The sequence below is a fragment of the Camellia sinensis genome, chromosome 13 (assembly GCF_055761805.1).
Source record: "Camellia sinensis isolate YWXY chromosome 13, ASM5576180v1, whole genome shotgun sequence".
Taxonomy (NCBI): Eukaryota; Viridiplantae; Streptophyta; class Magnoliopsida; order Ericales; family Theaceae; genus Camellia; species Camellia sinensis.
Window position 1 is genome coordinate 18032274 of NC_138973.1, and position 22633 is coordinate 18054906.

Consider the following 22633-nt stretch of genomic DNA (forward strand, 5'->3'; position numbering starts at 1 on the left):
AAAAAAAAAATTAAAACATAAATTATTTCAACAACCAAACCCTTCACAAAAAAAAAAAAGAAAAAAAGAAAAAAAAAGAAGCCACAGACAACAACAACAACAATAATCAAACAATTTCAATGCAAACAAGCAATTTCAAACGAATTTTAAACAATAAATACCAGGAATTTCTGGTGGTTGATGGATTTGAGACTAGGGTTTCGATTTCTGCAATCTGTGAAGAGGGCTAGAATAGGGCTCCTTGATGCGATCTGTGAAATGGGGGAGAATGATTTACGATCTTGGTTCTCATGTTTGTTTTCATCTTCTTTGTGTTATGTGAAGAGGAGTTTGTGTGTGTATGTGGGGGGGGAGAGAGAGAGAGAGAGAGAGAGAGATTTGCGACGAAATGGGAGAAGAAATGAGGGTCAGAATGAAAAAGATTGAGAGAGAAAGAGACTGTGGTCTCATCAAATAGCATGTGATGGCACAATTTGAGCCGTTGATGTAATCCAACAGTTAGAAACTGGGTAGTTGTGAGGTTGAAGTATTATTATTATTATTCTTTTAAATTTTGTAGTCGCAGTGTGATGAATTATATATATTTTTTTAACTTTTAAATTTTTAAATTTTTTTTTTATATAATTGCCAAAAAAATTATTTGAATTAAAGAAATTATATATATCATTTTTATTTTGGGTAATTAACCTATAAATCCAATATGGATGACTTGTGAACCCTGCAGCCCTTATTGTTTTATAATAAACCTATAAGTCCTATTTAGTGTTGGTTTACATTTTTGCCCATAATGTATGTTATTAATGGTAATGTTTTGATATTAATGTTGATTTATGAAGATTGCAAATGTTATAAGCTTGCCACGTTTGGAAAAATGGTACTATAGTCTTTTTTGGGTTGTTACGTTGCTTTGGGCCTACCACATCACCACTTCTGTTTGTTGTGGGTCCCAAACGTTCCCATGTTAACAAGGCGATCGTTCATTTTCATTTGGTTTAGGCCTTTCATATTTGTCATTGTTTGTATGTTAACATAATCCACACCATATAATTTCATTGGCAGCTGGTAGAGGGTTTGAGTAATCACCGTTTCTTCGGTGTAGCTGAAGTCTGTCCACATCGCACTTGCAGCAAGGTATATACTCACAATCGAAGTGAGTGTCGACGTATAATATTTACCATGTTTTGGAAACCAAATCTGTGGGGTTCAATGTATTTCAGATTGATCCATATCTGATTTGGTCTGAAAATTCTGTTAATCGTGTACGCAGATTTGTAGGTTTTTCGTGTTTGTGGTGAATCGCGATGTAAGCGGCATCAGATCCCACGCTGTTAAGAAAATACCCCTACATCCCACCAAATCAACAACCATTTTAGGGGGAAAAAAACCCAAATACTGTATTAGGTGTGTGGTATATGAAATGGGTGTGAGAAGTCGGTCATCGTACGAGCAGGTGATCTGATAAACCCGAAGGTCATGTTTGATTCACAAAACTAATAGTGAAGTATTAATAATCCTATTAAATTAGTGTGGTATTCACTATCCAATTGGATTAATATCCATTGGATTAATAATTCCACCCCTACCCCATTATTAATAATCCTACAAATTTGTTGGATTAATTATCCTAAACCAAAATGTTAAAACAAACATAGGATAATTGGACTCACGGATTAATAATCCTAATCCCATGCTCTAATCCACCCAATCAAACATGCCCGAAGTGTATTCAACATTGTGTTAATGTTGATGTGTTGTCCATTATTGTATGTTTTGTGTTTGTTTTTAGGTTGAGGCGTATGTTGATTGAATGTTATGTTGATGATGTTATTGATGATTTGGGTGGCTCAATTGGAATGTAATTTTGGTATGGCATTCGGAATGTGATTTTCCAACAATTTTGGTGTTCTCACATTACAACGCAACACTATGCCTTCAAATACCCACACAGAAGATCATCCCCACTGATCGTCATTTCCATATCGGAAATGTAATCACCGAAATTCCCATAACTATCAAAAACGTTACCCATAAGAAACAAGGGTAAAAATGACACAAAATCCCCTCCCAAAATAACACAAATGGGATCTTTTGGTGAACATAACCAAATAAATGGGATCTTTTGGTGAACATAACCAAATAAATGGGACTTCTAAGAGTAATAAAAATAAATAAGGATTTATCAGTCCAAATCTCTCCCAAATGGGATTTTTCAATAACTTTCCCTTTTATTTTCTCCTCTCTTTTTAATTTCATTTCAAATATAATTGCCAAAGCAATTATATATATATATATATATATATATATATATATATATATATATATATATCTGAATTTCAATTTTTTTTTCATTTTTTATATTTTTCTAGTCGGGAATAATATAAATATATAATTTTTCTACAAACAGTTAAAAAAAGGTCAAAAAAGACAAAAAAAATAAACAAAAATAAAATCACTAAAAAACTTATATCCAAACAATACCTACAAACTTGGAGAGAAAGTTGATTAAGGCCTTGTTTGGCAAGTGGCTATTTTAGCCTAAAAGTCAAAAAGTTACTAAAAAAACCAAAAAGCCAATAACTTATGCTAAAAAGTCAAAGATTCTATTTTTTCTCTACTTTTTACACATCTTTTCGTAAAAAGTCAAAAAATCATCCCAAACATACTAATTTTTTTTACCTCATATTTTAGCCAAAAAGTAACTAAAATAGCCAGTTCCCAAACAAGGCCTAAGAATAGCTAAAATAGCAAGTGATCATTGCAGCACCATTGCTATAATTTGACAAAATATCACTATTCATTGTCAAATTATAGCAATAACAATGGTATTATAGTAACAACCATTGGAGATATTCTAACGATACATGTTAACAAAATCAAAATTTTAATTAGATCATAGAAAATAAACTCTAAATTTAGGTTTAAGAATTATGTTTTTAAAGTTTGATCACTTGAAAAATATATTTTTTAAGTTTGAGAGAGATGATTTGGCAACAATCTAAATAAGCAGCTTATTTACTTACTAGTCCATGTCCGTACCTGAAGACACGGTATAAATAAAATAAATGAGTAAAAAGGAGGAAAATAAAAAAAAATAAAGAAATAGGAAGGAAAATAAAAAAGGGGGGAAAATAAAAAATAAAAAGAAAAGAGGAAGGGAGGTGGGAGAGAGAGAGAGAGATTACATGAGTGAACAAAAAAAAAGTGAGGAAAAGAAGTTGGGTGAGTGAGAATTAAAGAAATCTTGACCCTTAATAAATTTGAGAATTAATCTCAACCCTTAAAACAAAATGTATTTCTAAGATATTTTGACACATTTTAAAAAATCCTCCTACTTTCTTATATAGATTTGTTATAAGTTATCACACTATCTTTCTATTTATATATATTTTTTAAAAAAAATTAAAAATCATTAAATAAGTAAACACAAACCACCCCTTGTTTAATAATCAAATTATTAAAACAAGGCCAGTTGGTTGGGATTTGTTTTTAATGTTACACTTGCTCAAACAAAGGCCAAAATATCAATTTATTCACTAAATATTTTTATTCAACTAAAAATATCTTAATTCATTTGGCAAACTTTGGCCTATTTGAGAAGTGACATTTTTAAAGATTTAGGCCAAGTTTGGGTAGTTTAAAAAAAGTCAAAAAGTTACTCAAAAAGTTAAAAAGTCATCACTATTCATCAAAGTCAACAATTACGGCTGCACAATTCCCAATTCTAATTTTTTCCTACAAACTAATTTTTACAATTTTTTATTACACATTTTTCCATAAAAAGTCAAAAAGTTAACCCAAACATTCATATTTTCAACCTCAACTTTTTAATTTAAAAAGACAAAAAGTACACTTATTTAGTCTTCCCAAACTTGACCTAAATATTTTATCAGACATCTCGTGGGACAGACACATTTAATAAAATATTTGGTATACATATCATTTCCCTTATCCTAATAAAAATAAATAAAAAATAAAATAAAACCCGTTTGTCACAATCGAACAAGAAATTGGTTCTATCTCCCGATCAGTGAGGCTTTGTTTCGATCTTCGGTCCATCATTCCGCTTTCTTTGCTCGCCAGGGCTTCCTTAAAGATGGTAATTTTATAGTCTCTCTCTAAATTTTACACCTAAAGATTGCTTCTCTGATACACTTTTTTCAATCTCCTTTATTGAAATTTTATCTTTTGGTCTGTTGTTTTGATTTGAGGATCTTCAGTTTGAATTTTATTCTTTTTCATGAGATGGGTATTTCAAATTAGATATCTTTTTGGACCCAAAATGGCAGAAATTCGTTTTTTTATTGCATTTTCTGTGAACTGACTGAGGTTGGTCCGGTTGAAGGTTTTACACTAACCTTGACTGATGTGAACCATGTGCAATTCTATTAATCAATTATTGGAAATCGACGAAGGTGTTGGTATGAAGATTGGTTTGGATAACGGGTATGATTATGTGGGTTATTCATGATGATGGATTTCGATGAATGTATGGTTATTTTAGCAGCAATGGTTGGTGGCCCGAAATTCGGTGGCTCGAATGGCTCGAAACTGTCAAAACGACGTCGTTTTGGCAGTTTCGAGCCATTCAAGCCACTGATTTTGTGGCCCTCAAACATTTTTCGTTATTTTAGTTGGCTTTTTGGTTAATTGGGATGATTGGTGATTTTTTTTTTAAAAGTTGAATAGATGGGTTGTCAGAGAAAAAACTATTGATTAATGTGTAAGATGTGATATTTTGTTTTATTAATTATTTTAACATTTTTTTGTCGGCTATTTTAGTCCAAATCTTACGTTCCAAACACCACCTCATGGGATTTCAAGTTGTTTTCTTCAAATTTAGTCTTTCATGTGTCTAAGTGATAAAGATATGTGTCACCCACCACGTGTCCAAAATTTGACCAGTTCTAAGACGATTAATGACGGTGCTAGTGTGATGTACACAGTCGTATCCTCGTGGGTAGAGAGTCTGTTTCCGTTGTTTGAACCCATGATGCTCAACCAACAATGGATCAAATTTGACCAATTTAAAAATATTATATATATATATATAAAAAAAAAATATTATAGGACACATTTGGACATGTGGTTGGCATTTGATGGAAATGATGACTCAAACGTCTAGCACGGACACAACACCTACTTAGAAATGTTTGTGATTCTTAGTATATAATGTTGCATCTGTATGAAGGAGCTCAATATTTTTTGCATCCCATATATGTAACTCTTACTTCCATATTACCGACTATATCAATTTTCACATAAGAAATTATGTCAAGATATATATTCGCACACATGGTAGCATGCACTATTCTTCGCTTCCATTTTTCTTAGTCATTCATGCTTATGATGGTGTTTTATTTTTTATTTTTGGGGTAATTTAATTGCCAAGGTTCCATTTGAATTCCTTTTCTTCATGCCGTGCCATTTTAGGCATTTTTATGGGCACAACTTGACCTGTTTTAACAAACTGGCCAATTTTTAAGTCTGTTTGCTTACCGACTCTTGAGGTTGTTTGGGTTGTTTATTGTCATAATTGTGCCCATTTGAAGTGTATTTTGTAAAGGTGGTGTTTGAAGATGTTTTCCCATTCTTAATTTAAGTGCTTTTTTAATAGAATTTTTTTTCTTGTCTGAGGAATGCTGTGGTACTAGTCGGCATTAAACTTCCAACATTAAAACTAATCAAAGCAGAAGTCATATCCATTTAGTCCGGTTTAGTTTGGTTCTGCATGCATTTCGATTCAGATTGTTGTTTGAGTTGATAACCAATCAATAAATTTTTGAATTGATACTGGATTAGATTGAAGCATGTGAATAAAATGGCAACATTAGTTTCTCTGGAAAGTCAAATGTTGTATTATCATTGTTTAGTTTCTAATGCAATTCTGGCTTTTATGTGTGGAATGCTTAGGTTACTTGCACGGAAAATTCCATTGAAAAGGAGGAGCATGCTTTTGTGCAGCTTCAGGAGGAGTTGAAGAATGTAGGGAGTTCAATAGATACACTGAACACCAACCTAGAACAATTCGTAAGACCTCTTCTGGAACTGTAATACAAGCGTATGGCTGGTTTATTTTTCATTGTTATTTTCAAAATTTGGAAAATGAATCTGCAGTATCCTGTTGAAAAAGAAAATTGAAGGACAGGAGATGGTTCATTTTTCTTAAATGCCTCTTTTTTGTTTGTAAAATTGATTTAGGGGGGTGTTTGGCATGCTATTTTAGCACATTATCCTATTTGAGTCACGATCATCTTATTTGGGTCAAAGAGTATACTTATTTAGATCCATCCCAAATACCCTAATTGTTCGGTTTATAGTCACTTTTATGACGCTTGTTCTGTTCTCCAGAATCAAAGAAAGGCTAATTGTTTGAATAAGAAGCAACATTTGCAAGAGAGAATCAGTCGGGAGGGTACTATATGTGGTGCAGAGATTGTTATCACTCTCACAGTCACTGAATGTAACTGGATGCCACTTTCAGAGCTTCCTATGCATTCATGATTAACTTCAAGCTTGCATCAAAATTCAGGTGATTGGCAATTTTTTTGTTAATATTATGCCTAACTTCCAACTAATCCCACTTTTGACATTCTTTTGGTGAATCTTTATAGTATTGTTGATGTATTGAAAGCAAAAGAGAAGAAATGTACACTTGCAATTTTGTCACAATACCATCTAATGTTGTCATTCATCACAACTTGACTGATAATATATGTCTGTTGGGATTTTTTTTTCATTGTGTGAAGATTGAATTGTTATGTAAGCATTAGTGGGCATTGTGAAAAATCCAGAAGAGAAAGCCTCAGATACTGAAAACAAGACTCTTTTAGATGCAAAGATTAGCTTGATATATGAATTGAGCATATTGCAGACCCACATAGCAATTAAGTGTCCATCCAATTTTTTTTCTCACAAGTTTCTATTTACATCAGCACTTTCTCATCATCAAGGTTTTAAAAAGCGACCGCAACCGTTACGTAACGCCGTTACGTAACGGTTTTGGCGGTTACCGCCACCCGTTACGGCCGCGTTTGCAGTGTGATTGAGATTCACAGGTATGTCGGCTGTAACGGCTGTCGTAGTGGTCGTAACGGTGCCGTAACAGCCGTAACGGCCTATTACGCACCGTTACGTAACGATTCCAAACTGTTTCTTTCGAAAAAACACACACAAAAAAAAGCTGAAAATGGGAGAAGAGGGATAGAGAGAAGAGGGAAGATAAAGAGAGAAAATGGAGGAGCAAGAGATAGAGAGAGAGAAGAGGAAAGATGATGAACATGTTATTGATTTGTTAAAACTGTATGACCTATGCTATTCTATTCAGCTGCTATCACTAAACCATTTTGTTTGTGTTTGTCTATCTATATTTTGTTTGAAAATAATAATAATAATAATAATAATAATAAGTGTGGTCCTTATCTATTTGACTTGGTTAAAATATGTATATATATATATTTAGGCTCTTATTTGTTCTCATACTTTTGTCATTATTTATCTTATATATAATAGTTAGTGATTGAATTTTTGTATAATATAAAGTCGTTAATTATTAAAATAAAATGTAAAAAACTCAGTTTATAGTGATTTAAAAATATAAAATATATTGGATCATACTTAAAAATTTACAAAAATTGATCAATATTTATTTTTAATCCAATAAATATGATCATGGGAAAAAAATATGCGTATTGGTAAGTTTTTTTCAAATTGTGCGAAAAATAAAAAAATTCACGGTTTCGGTTACCGCAACCGTTTTACTACGGCCTTTACACCTCGCAACCGCAACCGCGTCACCGCTACCGTTACGACGACCGCAACCGCTTTTCAGAACCTTGCTCATCATTGATACTTCCCAACACTTCTTTCATAACAACATATATAATGACTTTCATTATTTAATATTGATGAGTTTTCTTTTTTGTTTACTACATCTGTTTCCTAACTCAATTGCTGAAGGTCTCTTCAGGCTCTGGAGATGCAAGAATCTAAACAAAAGTCCAATTGCAATGCAAAATATTCTAAATTGCAAGCTGGGGTTAATGAACTGGAGAATATAATATCTTGTGGCAACAATGACACTAACCTCTCTCATGGTATCAATCATTCTTTGTACAATAGTCTTGAGAGACTGAATTCAGCAAAGAGGGTAAGATTCCATCACTATCTACAAGTACTTATCAAACACGAACCACAATTAGGTCCTTCGCTATTGTCATTAGGTTTCTATGTCTCATTATATGGCTGGATGCAATTCCATATTAGTGCATTGCCCTCTAGTATTCTTTTTTCTTCTACATGTTAACATCTTTAAATTGCCTTGGTTGATAATTACATCATTCTGTATTCCCCCACAATCATACCATTGTTGTTGTTCTAACAAGATGTGTGCAACTTTTTGTGGGTATTGATATGTTGGAAATTGTTCCATAGTGGATGAGGTCTTTCCTTATTCCCTCTTTCTGACTGGATGATTGCTCTATTAGTTATTTACATACAATGTTTTGTTGTGCATGAAATGCCAACCAAACAATATCCTGACACCTATGCATGTTCTACTTTTCATTTTTCCACTATATACCACTTTATTGCATATTTTCTGAATTTTTTAGGAATTCATTACTTTTTGAACTTGAATTTCAAAGAACTTACCAGTTTTGCTTGATGTTTGTATACCCTGTGAGTCATAATATTAATTGTAATATATATTTTAAGAGTTCAAAATTAATGTACTTGCCAAAAATGAAGTATATGGTCTAGGAGTCTTTTACATAGAAAAGAGAATGCACAGGTTGAGATTTATCAACTATTACATGCATAATGTGGGAAAATCTCCTAGAATCCTGTGTGAAGTTTTTGTTCTACATCACCGCAGGGTATAAATCTATCGAAGTAATAATGTATCTTCAATGGATCCTCTTAGCCTTTTGAACACTCTCATTGATTTGTGTTATATTTCATGAAGGAAAGGAGACTGTTAACCTTCTTTTACTGCACTATGACTCTAGAATTTGGTTCATCCATCTTTGATATTTAGTGGGTTATGCCTTGCTCTGTTATGGCTTGTTAGTGCACAGAGAGATGCTGAATATGGTTGTCATATATATCATCTGATGTGAAGGTGGATGCCTCCTATTATATAAGTGTCAGGGGCCAGCTCAACCTTCTCATGGTTAGGTACAGGTGGCTCATTTCCCGTGACCCAACTACACAAGTGCTCAGACCTTAGGGATCATATCAAGAGCTGTAGAGGGTATGTATCTTTAGTATACTCACATGTGTTGGACAATCTTTACTGTATTTAAATAAATTAAATTATGTTGTGTACTTAACAACAACTAGAATATAAAAGAAATAAAGGAAATGAGAGGAAATGTTTGATTACAAAAATCAAACTAGAAATAAAAATAAATAAATAAAAACAGATTTTATTCTGTTATAAAAACAAAATTAAAATCTGATTTAAATAAAAATAAAACAGAAAAAGAATTAACTTACTTGATTAATTTCTTATAAAAATAATTTGATCAAGTTCAGTGTTCGACATTGTGTCCTTAAGACAGATTCATCCTCTCCAAGGTACTTTCAGAATGTGGACGTCTATCTATCAGGATGAAATGATCAACAACGAAAAATAGTAGCACTACAAATTTTTCGTTCATCGAACACATTAAGTGTTTACACTATTTCTCACCAAAATTAAATGCAGCAAAATGAAGAATAAATTTGCAGAGGTGAAGTACGAAATTTCTGAATCAAAATATCAGATGAAGGGCTAGTCTATTTATAGATGTAGTGGCATCCATTTATTTTGAATTGAACAGGTACTGAACCTGTTGGGTTTGAATTGGTATTGATTGGGTTCAAATTTGAACCGATAAAACCAGAACAGCACAGATTTGAATATGTCCGAGTTAGTTTCAATTATGTTTGGGTGGGAGAAAACTGGACCCAATTTTGAATTTTAAATTTCGAAAATCAAATTGGAAAAATTAGAATGTAATTTTAGAAAATAAAATTCTAATGTTTTTGGCCAAAAAAGATTAGTATTGGGCCGGACAAGCCCAACCCAACCTCACACCATTTCAATTATGTTCGGGTGGGAGAAAACTGGACCCAATTTTGAATTTTAAATTCCGAAAATCAAATTGGAAAAATTAGAATATAATTTTAGAAAATAAAATTCAAATATTTTTTGCCAAAAAAGATTAGTATTGGGCCGGACAAGCCCAATCCAACCTCACACCACGAACCCGGCCCAGCCTGTCCGGACGGCGGCATGCGCGTGGTGATTTTTGGGTCCAATGGGTTTAGTCCATTTTGCCCATAATCTCTCTCTCTACAAAACTTGGGTATTCCTTGGGGCACATCCCAAGTTCCAATCTCATGCCTTATATATCCACTCAAAACTTCCCACCAAATCAATGTGGGACAAGCCACTTTTCAACCTTTAAGGATTTTCCACCAAAACTCCATTTTCATGGAGCACACTTTGGCTTTAATTTTCCATTCACTCGATAATGGTTTTGAGCTACCAAATATACCACGTGAATCACAACGCGGCATAGAACGCGTTACCACTTTGACCCGCAAAAAACGACGCACGAATCTCACCTAAATAATAGACCAAAGTTAGGAAAAAATCTGTTTATATACCCAAATTTTTCCAAACAATTTCCAACATGTCTTTGTCATTATCCCTTGTCTTCTTATAGAGGCCTAAAAGGCAAGTGATGCAAGGCAATGAGACCCAAGCTAGGCAATGAAACCCATGCAAGGCAAGGAGCCGGGTGATGCACCAAGGCAAGGCTTTTGTCATGCCTTACGATGTGAATGGGGCATCTTCTACCAACCCACCATCAATGACGTGTCTCGCCACATTGGAAATCCAAATACATGTACCTATAGTATGATATATTGCTTACCATTAAAAAATGGTGATTTTAATTTGGGGTCCAAGATATGCAATAAACAAGTTGATCTAAATACATATTCAAGCAATGTGTTCATAGTTTCTTTTGTTAATGATATTCAAATGTATGAAGTACAAAACTTCTTCCCAAAACATGGGAAAATTATCACCTTTCTATTTATGAACTAAAAAGTAGTGAAATTTTGGGTGTAGGAACTTGCTGTTAAGCTTAGGGAAATTGTATTGCTCAAATGGCAGCTTGATGACATGCCGTGCAAGAAGAACTAATTTAGTATGTCTCTCTCACCCACATAACATATTATGTGACGTGGCACAATTCGATGACAGGATATTTTACATACCTGTTTCATTAGGATATATTTGATCTCTGACTAAAATCTCTTTCAACAGGTATGAACACTGCTTTTTAGAACTTTATGTTCATATTCAAGTATGGAAATACTATGGTTGGTTAGTTCTGTGACATTTGATTATCTTTTATGAATTTCTTATTGCCTCCAAGCTTAACTAACTTAACTAAATGTATTCACTAGGCAAATATGCAGGAACAACTTCGGCAGACTCGTGAATTATATGCCACATTTAATGCAATGTTGGAGATAAAAGACTTGATGCTAAAGGAGACTTCTATGTTAAACTCTATAAGTTCACAGGTATAGGAACGGTTCTTTGATATCGTGGGTGTCGAAAATAAATATGCATTGACTCTTAAAAAAAAAGATATTGAATATCTTTTTTTCCGATTTAATCTCATTATCCAAAACATACGTAGTCAAGGGTATGATGGTGCTAGCAATATACGTGGCAAATGGAATGGACTTCAAGCTTCATTTCTCAAAGATTGCCCATATGCATATTATGTACATTGCTTTGCACATCGTTTGCAATTGGCATTTATTGCGACAGTAAAAGATGAGCCTAATGGTTGGCAATTTTTTTCTCACTTAAGTTGTATTGTCAATCTTGTTGCTTCTTCTCCAAAGTGCCTTGGTGAGTTAAAATTTTTTCATAGGAGTGAGGTTGAAAATACGTTGGCTAGTGGTGAGCGTTAATCTAGTAAAGAGGCCAATCAAATTGATACCTTGCATTGAGCTGGAGCTACTCATTGGAGCTTGCATTATGACTCTGTTAGAAACTTGATTGATATGTATAAGGCATCTTGTGTAGTTGTTAAAAGTCTCAAGAAGAGTACAAATCAACAAATTCGCAGGCAAGCTAATGGTGTTTACAAAGTAATGAAGAATTTTGAATTCATATTCGTCTTGCACTTGATGGACAACATTTTGGGAATCGTGAATCCACTTTGTCAAGTCTTGCAACAGAAAACTCAAGACATCTTAAATGGGATGAAATTAGTCTCCACAACAAAAGCTCTCATTCAAAAACTTAGACAACATGATTAGGATATTTTTCTTGCCAATGTGGTGTCATTTTGCAATCAACATAACATTGCGGTGCATGATATAAGTTCTCCTCATGAAAAGGGTACAAGTCGTCGTCGTCAACAAGATCACATTACAATTGAGCATCATTATCACTTTGACATATTCAACTCTACAATTGATTTTTAATTGATGAAGTTAGAACATAAATTTAATGATGGGGTAGTAGAACTCCTTTCTCTTAGCTTGGCTTTGGATCCTAGTAGCAATTTTAGTTCTTTTAATGTGAATAATTTTTACAATCTTGCCGAGAAATTTTATTCCCAAGATTTCACTTCTCAAGACATCCATGCTTTGAGATATCAATTAATGCATTATAAGCTTGATGTTGTTTGTGATCCTGAGTTTCATAAAGTTCGAGCATTACACCATGATCTACAAATTGATTGGTCTTGTGTCGGCCCTTCTTGTTTGTACGGCAACTACAGAAAGAGCATTTTTGGATATGAAGCATGTTAAAACTGCCATTCGCAATTCAATGGGGGATGAGTTTCTTGATAATTGTTTGTTTCTTGATAATTGTTTGTTTCTTGCTAATTGTTTGTTTCTCTACCTTAAATGAGACCTTACTTTGAAAATTAATCTAGATTTTGTAATCGATGAATTCAAATCTTTAAAGACTCGTCGAGCACAACTTAATTAGATTGTTTCTAACCAATAATTTTAGATATTAATCTAGATTTATAATTAAATTCTGTTTTTTCTTATGTGGTTATACTTCAAATGTACAAGCAGCACCTGTGTGTTCACGAGTTCTTTAATTGCAATTTTTTTGCGGTTATTGAGTCAAAACACAATTTACCAACATATATAACTCAACAATCAACAGAAGCAACAATGCTACACAACAGCACACATATATAACTCAACAACCAACGCACAGGAGCAACAATGCTACACAATAGACAAACAAACAACAATCAGCAGAAATACCAGTAAAAACCCAAAAGTTCACCCTTCACCTCAAGTAATGTCTGCCCAGTAGCCATCCTCAAATTAGCACCTCCTCTGCTTCACCCCAGAAGTTCACTCAACAGCAGCACATCTCCTATGCTTTATACACCAGTACCCATCAATAGCCCCATTACACCTCACTTGATACATCTCTTGATCCTGCATTCTCAAGCTATTTCCAGTTCATACTTCTATTTCCCATCCCTGACAACAATCAGCAACAAGTGCAATTAATTAGCAGCAGCAACAATTAGCAAAAGTTGTTAGTGAAAACTCTGCTGCTGCTGATTATTGCTGATGAAGAGAAGATGCTGGATGTTTCTGCTAATTGTTACTACTGTGTGCTAGCAGTGTATTTTGCTGTGTGCTGGCAGTGTTTTTTGTTGTATGCTCTGTATTTAAATTGATAATCATCTTATCAGTTTGTTATAGTGTAAAAGAATAAAGATGATGTTTGGGACCCTGGATTTGTCACTCCCACCTTTTTTGCTTTTCTAGCATGACTTAGATATTTATTGTTAGATACAAAATGTCCTTCAACAGTTTATATGAATAGACTCTTACAGTATGATCCTCCTAGTTGTCATTTCCTAGAATTGACTACACATTTAATCTTTCTAGTTAGAAGCATTATAAACCAAATGATTTCATTCTGTAGAAAATGCACCCATAACACCTAAGTATATACATTGGTACTTGTATTAAAGATTTTGGAAAAGGTTACATAGTAAACCTTGACCTTGGTTCATGTCCCCTCATAACATGAGTATTATCTCATCTACTAAATCATCAAAGTGCTAAACATCAATTGCTTGCCAATTAAAACATAAGTTTCATACAATGCTTTTTTCACATTCCCAAATCTCCACCACCATAAGAATTGCTATTGAAATAATGATATTGCATTGACTTTGTAATACTTAAATTCTTTTACATGTTTCCTCTTGACATGAGTTGCTTTATAGTCATGCACTAATATATTGAATATGTTATGTTCTACATTGTTGTTAGTATCTTATAGTTCTTGCGAAATCAAGTTCAGTTGTTTTTGTCAATCATAACTTACAAATACTTGTTATTGATATATGACTTTTTTAATGTTCTAGAAACACTTTGGACACTTGTTTAATTGAGATTGTTTACTTATGGATAAGACATGGATGTATCGATCAAGATTAAGTGATGCATACCAGAAAGGAGTTGACATGTTTCTCGATTTTGCATTTACTAATGCAAGTTATGAGCATAAGATCATATGTCCACGCATCAAGTGTGGACTTACACTCTGACGCCCCAAAATTTTAGGACATCATAATAAGATTTAGAATTTAGAATCAATGTTGCCACCAATATTACTAACATCCATTAATTAACAACCCATAAATTGAAAGTTCTTAAATTACAAATCCAATAAAACTTAAAACTTAGTTTTAGTACATAAAAAAAAAAAAATAATAACACAAACATAAAAAGAAAACTAAAGAAAAACTAGAAAAACTTAGAAAATAGTTCATGGAACTTGGGCACTTTTCAAGCTAACCAAGGCTAAATGTCGCCTTGCAAGGCCTCGGTGTTTCCTTCGGTTTCTTTGATACCTGGCATAAAACGCCAGGGCAATGGGAATGCCAATGAGCGACGAGCTCAATAAGATACTACAACCTGAAAATACCCACCCCGATAATAACACTCACAATTAATGAATAATGTGTAGTAACAGAATAACAAGTAGCATTTAATAAGCATAACATGAATGCTATCAATTGAAATAATAACAATAGATAATAAAAAAACAATGGCAAGTGGAAGCAATATTTCATCATAAAGAAAATGTCCACCTTTCTTTTTAAATTCTCATAGATATAGTTTATCAGATAAGTTTAAGTAACTCCCCGCAGAGCATTATTTACACTCAACCGCTAAGTAATAGCCACGGGCAATTCTGACTCCCCCTTAGTCAAATATTCAAATGTTACTTGTTGTAACTACCAATGATGCCCAGCACCAGGGTTACGTACCCGAGTCGTGACATCACGGTCTGTCCCAAGGGAACGGTCTATGTTGTGACACCCGCATCACCAACTTTATATCACCTACACCGATAAGAGCCAAAATACCTTCCCGTGCCATGTTAGGGTTCCCAACTCACTTGCGCAAGATTCTAAACTGGGCTCACCCCATTTATTTTAAATTTTAATGTATCATCGGTTCAATTTCGTGTTTCTTTACTTTGTCGAATTCACATTTTGATGCATGTGCGAGTTTTAGTTTGAAAACCATAGTGACATAATGTTTATATAGCACAACACAATCATGTATGGCAACCAAAATAAATATGATAGAATATCTTAGTTATCAGCACAAAATTCCTTAAGAATTCACACACTTCTTCTTTCAGCATTGTATGGTCAAACAAAAAAAAAATGAAACCCATACCAAACGAAGTTCAACCGTTACAGTATTTTAACTGGTGCTAGTTCATCGAGTTAGGAAAATATTTCGAGAAGAATACCAGGGCTAAAAATGATTTTAAAATGGAGAAATAAAATTTGGAGAAAACTGGTTTTTCTAGGACACGAGTTACATTAACTTCCAGCATAGGTGATCTATGTTTGAAAAATAAAAAGGGGCCTCAAACGGTGTCAAAAAGAGGCAGAGTCATAATGGTTTTCTAGATATTTGAGTTTAGAACATATTTCTAGAAGAGTTTGAAGACTGAAACCCAATGGAAGATGGTCAAATAATTTTTTTAAGAAAACTGGACAGATTCTGTTACATTTTGGAAAAATTGACGTTTCTCTCTCAATGCTAAAAAAAAAATTATGAAACCAGCAGCATTTGAAAGATAACTTAAAAATATAACTTTTCCAATTTGAATTACTTGAAAACTCATTCTTTAGAATAAACGGTGACTTGATAAAGTCAGTATTGTTGTTGTCTCCAGACAGCAATGAAGTTAAAAATATGTTTTGACCACAAAACGTTGTCAAATAATTTTTTTTTCTCGATATTCTAGTACCATGAAAACATGTTAAGCTAACTCCAGTAGTCTCAGATTTTATAGAAGTGTTCTCATTAGTTTGTTTGGGTTTATTTAAAACAGATTAAAAATCTGTTTTGCTAGAAGTTCATTATTTTTGAAAAACACACTTTGTATTCACTATGAATCATATGCAAGACTATAAAAATTATTTATTGCTACTATTCCCATGCGAAACTCTAATCCTTCATATTTACTTTCATTAGTGGTAACAGGGAACAGATGAAAATAATATTTATGAAGAGTGAACACAATTTCATAAGCATGCAAGATTATTTCAAACAATGGAGAATATTTGAACACATAAGAAGAAAAATCAGTAGCTAAACCATCTAATTTATGCTTGCAAGAAGGATAGAAATCATATAATTATAAGATTATCATTCTATCAAAATGTAAACATGCATTGAGCTATTGTGTATTAGCAATGCACAGTCTTGCATATTTTTAATATATAGATTCAGTTAAGAAAAAATATCTAAGGAATGATAGAGGTTGAGTATTCCTACCTCAAGAGTTTTTCCAAACAATTCTCAAAACTTGTTTTGAATTGGTAACCACCAAGCACCCTCTCTTTTTTCTGTCTTTTTCTTTTCTTTTCTACTCTTTCTCTCTTTTTCTTTTCCTCGGCCGTGGAAATGAAAAGGGGTGAATAGTGCACTATATATAGGAGCTTGGAGGCAATCTTTATTTTTATTTTATTTATTTATTTATTTATTTTTCCCTTGGCTTGGGAACTATCATCTACAAGAATAGGCTTAGAGTATGTTTTATGCATGCCATGGCATGCCTTGACAGCAGCCTTATTGGGAAGAAGGGCAGCTAAAATGTTCTACCCAAAACAACAAATCTGACTTCTATTTTTTTTTTTTGTTCAAAATGAAAATCAATGTATATATATCCTAGTCACTAGATTTTTTTTCCCCTCTTCTATTCTCTAACCAACTTGGTTATTATTTATTTAACTCATTTAGTGTCCACAACTGTGTTTAGACACAAAAATTTAATCATAGAAAGATAAATAATTTTACTTAAAGGAATTTAATACTGGTATTAATCATGATGATATTAACATAATAATTTAATAATTTAATAATCACTATTAATTGACTTAATATTATGATTAACAAACTAATTATTTGTCCAAAAAATTCAGGTTCTTACATACACTTCCCGTTGCTCGGTCAGTTGCATATGATCACTTAGTGTGTGATGGCTTCATAAAGGGTTACACTAAATGGGTTTTACATGGTGAAGCATCATTTGTTACTATGATAGGTCTTGATAAGCATATGCAGAATGGGCCACAATTAAATATTGATATGCATGGATTAGTACAGGATGCATTTGGAATCTCAAATGACGATGACAGAGTCGATGGAGACAACCTTGTAAATCTGGGAGATAAACCAAATCCATAAGCAGAGAAGTTCTAAAATTTGATACATGATGGACAAAAAGAGCTTTATCCAGAATGTAGGAATTTTACAAAGCTCTCATTCATCCTTCAGTTATTCCATATAAAGAATTTAGGTGGATGGAGTAATAAATTGTTCACTATGTTATTAGAGTCATTGAAAGAGGCATTCCCAGAGGGTGTAGCATTGCCTAATACTGTTTATGAAGTTGAGCAGATAGTCATAGAGTTAGGACTTAGTTATGAGAAGATTTATGCATGTCCCAATGATTGCATGTTGTATAGGAATGAGTAAAAAACCGATTCTGAATGTTATGTTTGCCATTCATCTAGGTATGTAACAAACCACAATGACTCAGGTAACGAGGCATCCTCTAAAAAAGGAAGCTATAAAACACCTTCTAAGGTTCTACATTACTTTCCTTTGATACCAAGGCTACAAAGGTTATTCATGTCATCCAAAACAGCATCATCTATGAAGTGGCATAAAGAAGGTCGCACTAATGATGGTTGTATGAGACATCCTGTCGATGCTCTACTTGGATGACTTTTGACCACCTACATCCTGATTTCACAGCAGATTGTAGAAATGTCAGACTTGGTTTTGCGTGTGATGCCCTTTCAGAACATTGAGCAGCACATATAGCACCTGGTCTGTAATTCTTATACCATATAATTTGCCTCCATGGATATGTATGAAGTAGACCAATTTTCTATTATCATTGATTATCCCTGGTCGTAGTGCACTTGGAAATAATATTGATGTATATTTGCAACCTTCAATAGATGAATTAAAGAAATTATGGGTGGATGGAGTAGAGACATATGACGCATTGATTACACAAAATTTCCAATTGTGTGCAGCATTAATGTGGACTATCAGCAATTTCCCTGCTTATGCTTATTTGTCAGGGTGGAGTACTAAGGGGAAGTATGCATGCCCTTCATGCGACAAAGACACATGCTTCTAGTGGTTGAAGCATGACTGAAAACATTGTTACATGGGTCATTGTCGATTCTTAGACAAACGTCATGCATTTTGAGATGATGAGCGATCTTTTGATGGTACTAAAGAAAAAAGAACCGGACCTAATCCTTTAACTGGTTTTATGGTATTGGATATGTTATATGGCTTCAATATCACTTATGGAAAGATGAGTTCTAATCCAGAATTACCATATAATTGGAAGAAAAGAAGCATATTCTTTGAATTACCATATTGGAAAGATAATCTAGTGCGTCACAATCTTGATGTGATGCACATTGAGAAAAATGTATGTAAGAGCGTGCTTAGAACACTACTGAATTTAGAGGAGAAGACAAAGGATAATCTAAATGCACGTATTGACTTGAAACTTCAAGGTATAAGGCCTGAACTCCATCCAAAAGAAAATGCAACAAATAAAACCATCTTGCCTCCTTGTTTCTCATTAAAGAAACAAGAAAAATATATTTTTTGTAAATTTTTGAAGACTGTTAAAGTTCCTGATGGTTATGCAACGAATATTTCACGATGCATCGACTTAAAGCAATGTAGAATCTTTGGACTTGAAAGTCATGATTGCCATATTTTGATGCAACAATTACTCCTTTTAGCAATTCAAGGAATGTTGAGTTTACATGTGACTTCACCTTTGATTGAGTTGAGTAATTTCTTTCGAAAGTTATGTTCTAAAGTTGGTTTGGCATAAGACTTTATGCGTCTTTAAAGGCAAATTCTGATAACACTTTGTAAGTTTGAAAAATTATTTCTCCCTAACTTTTTTGATATTATGGTGCATTTGGTGGTTCACTTAGCATCTGAGGCTAGATTAGCAGGACTTGTGCATTATCATTGGATGTGTTCTGTTGAGAGGTAAAGTTTATATTAAATTACATATTTCTTTACCATCATTTTGATATTTTACTTTTGTTATTATCGAACATCATTCAAAATTTTATTTTTTGAACTTACCAAAACATAGGTACTTGAGTAGATTAAAGTCATATGTGCGAAATAGAAGTCGACTGAAGGGTAGTATGGCAAAAGGATACCTTGCAAATGAATGCTTAACATTTTGCTTAAGGTATATGGAAGGTGTATCTATTTTCTCAATGCCTGGCCGACCATTAGGTAAGGGCATGATAGACACAATGGATGATGGCACAAAAGAAAAGGCACATCAATATGTGCTATTTAATTGTGAGACAGTCAACAAATTTATTAAGACACTCCACATTGTAATCAATTTTATTATTATTATTATTATTATTATTATTATTACTTTAAATACTTTTCCACACATTCACAAATCTTTTATATGGCATACAGACAACACCATAAACTTGTTGCCATACAAAATCCACGTCTTCATGAAATGGCCATTGATCGCCTTCATAGTAAAACATTTCCAACATGGTTTGATAAACATGTAAGTAGTGTTTTGAAGTTTTTTAAAATTTTACTTGATATTAACTTCAATTTCATTCCACACTTACAGAAGTTATGTTGTCAATTGTCTGAAAACAAGTTGAGGAATTGCATAATGCAGGGGATAGTCAAATAACTGAAGAGCTTAGATGTTTAGCTCGTGGTCCAAATAGAATTTTCACAAAATACAAGCGATACTTGATAAATGGTTTTAGGTTCCATACTAAGGAGATCGAGCGAAAGAGAAAAACTCAAAATAATGGGGTTATTGTCACGACAAAAACATGAAGCTTTGCAAGTGGTAGAGATGGAAATCTTGTCTCTAGAGATGTTACATTATATGGTGTGTTAATAGATATAATTGAGTTAGATTATTTGTTTGGGAAGAGGGTTGCGTTATTTAAAGGTGAATGGGTGACACAATCAGGAAAAAGATAAGATAAAGATTGCACATTAGTCAACTTTGCACGATTAATGAAAGATGCTGAGCCTTTTGTGTTGGCTTCTCAAGCAGAACAGGTAATGTATGTAGAAGACCTCAAACACAAACATTGGCAAGTTGCTATCAAGATAAATTCGAGACATTTTTATGATATGAATATGGGGTCTTTTGTGGACAATGTGGAGGCATACTTGCAGAGTGTTGTATGCAATACACAAAGTGGTGATGGGGACAATAATTTTCATTTGGTTAGGACAGACATGTCTACTGCAATTATAGATGCACCACTTTCTCAAGTGTTGAGAGACAACGATGTTCATGATGATAGAGATGATGATGGAGATGAGGAAGAATTGGATCTTATGTGACTGTTAAACTTGTTAAATATTGCTAGTTATTTATATTTGAAAACAATTCCATAGTTTCTTTTCCCTCTCTTTCTTTATCATTGTTTTTGTTAATTTAATTGATTATTTGAAGAATGAATAATGCATTTTTAATTTAACTATGTCATTTTCATATATGGCTACAAAATATTTATTCACTATATGTTACATTTAGTCACTATCAAGATAGCAACGCAATAAAGGTAAATACACAATTTTTCTTTGTTAATTTTATTCAAGTATTTTGTTCATTTGCAAATAATTTATTTGGATTATTCTAAGTTTACAATTTGACTTGTCTATTTTGCTTGAATCACACTAGGATTCATCTGTAAAGCAAAAAGCCTATAGACCCATATCTTCAGTTTCGCTCAGGCAATGTTGTTGAGTTTAATGAGTCAACTCCATCTGAGATTCAACCAAACTCTAGTTAGCCCAATGATAATGCAAGTATGCAAGTTCAAACCTTATAAAAATGTCATATTATTTCTTTATATATATTGTATTATTATTATTATTATTATTATTATTATTATTATTATTATTATTATTATTTGTTTATTTTTTTATAACTAGATGGTGCTAGTGGACAAAAGAAAACTACAGGTTTCACTCAAATGCGTAATATTTGGGGTACTCGTGATGATGAGCGCCTAACAGTCAATTGGAACAAACTTGGCCAACCTAATGACAAATTGGCAACAAAGTTATCATCGTTCGTTGGAACTATTGTGCGTGATGGGAAAAATGCACCACTCACTTACAAGAATTGTCATAAAGTCCCAGAACATTACAAAGATTACATATGGGCACTTGTACAGGCAAATGACATAATATTGTGCGAAGATCACATGTGAAAAGTAATAAACATGAGTAATATGATTAAAACAACACTCTTTATCATTTTTTGTAATTTTAATTTGTATGTGAAAAGTTTAATTTTCTGTTATTTTATTCTTCTCTCTCTTTTCAGTCAAAGTTTGATCTTCCAAGTCATGCTAGGACTTGGGTTATGAAGTGTTCTGGTAAGAAGTTACAAGACTGGAAGGCAGACATAAAGAAAAATTATTATAAAAACTACTTGAGTTTTGACCAACAAAAGCATTATAAAGATAGGAGAGTATATGCTGATCAGTGGGAACACCTTATTAAGTATTGGGCCATCAAAGAAGTAAATGTATATTTGACATTATATGTTCTTTTACTTGCTATAGTTTGAGCACCATTAATTTATGCATTTGTAATTTTAGGCACAAAGTGATAAAAACAAAGCAAGTCGTGCAGAACGAAAGTATAATCATACTACTGGAACAAAAAGTTTCCCACGTGTTCGAAAAGAGTAGGTTAATAAATCTTTTCATGTTGTCTATTTAATATGATAACATATGCATGATGCGACAGAATGATATAATTTATATTTTGAAATATATTATTTTTTAGAAGAATAAGTTGGGACACTCTCTGTGTGTGTTGTTTTCTAACCACACTGCCAGACAGGTACCTAGCTGGAGAGCACTGACAGAATAGATCTCGCCCGAACAACCTGTCACAGAAAGATAAGACTCCGGCGGTGGTTCGTCCACCTGGGGGCACTCCGACGATCAAGTCAGTACTC

At 33.2% G+C, this 22633-nt stretch overlaps 1 long non-coding RNA gene across 23 annotated transcripts; it reads left to right on the forward strand.

The window, feature by feature from the left end:
- Positions 1-3940: 3940 nt before the first annotated feature.
- On the forward strand, positions 3941-11873 carry LOC114287436 (uncharacterized). 23 transcript variants are annotated; one of them, XR_014348438.1, is made up of 9 exons: positions 3941-4096; positions 5911-6027; positions 6349-6460; positions 7967-8146; positions 9119-9250; positions 11123-11201; positions 11321-11380; positions 11464-11583; positions 11703-11873. It is a non-coding gene; the product is annotated as an uncharacterized LOC114287436 (long non-coding RNA). The 23 variants fall into 23 exon arrangements; XR_014348447.1 differs by lacking the exon at positions 9119-9250 and adding an exon at positions 10713-10895 and having other exon boundaries at positions 6349-6529; positions 11464-11873; XR_014348448.1 differs by lacking the exon at positions 9119-9250 and adding an exon at positions 10713-10895 and having other exon boundaries at positions 6349-6529; positions 11321-11360; positions 11464-11873.
- Positions 11874-22633: the final 10760 nt, after the last annotated feature.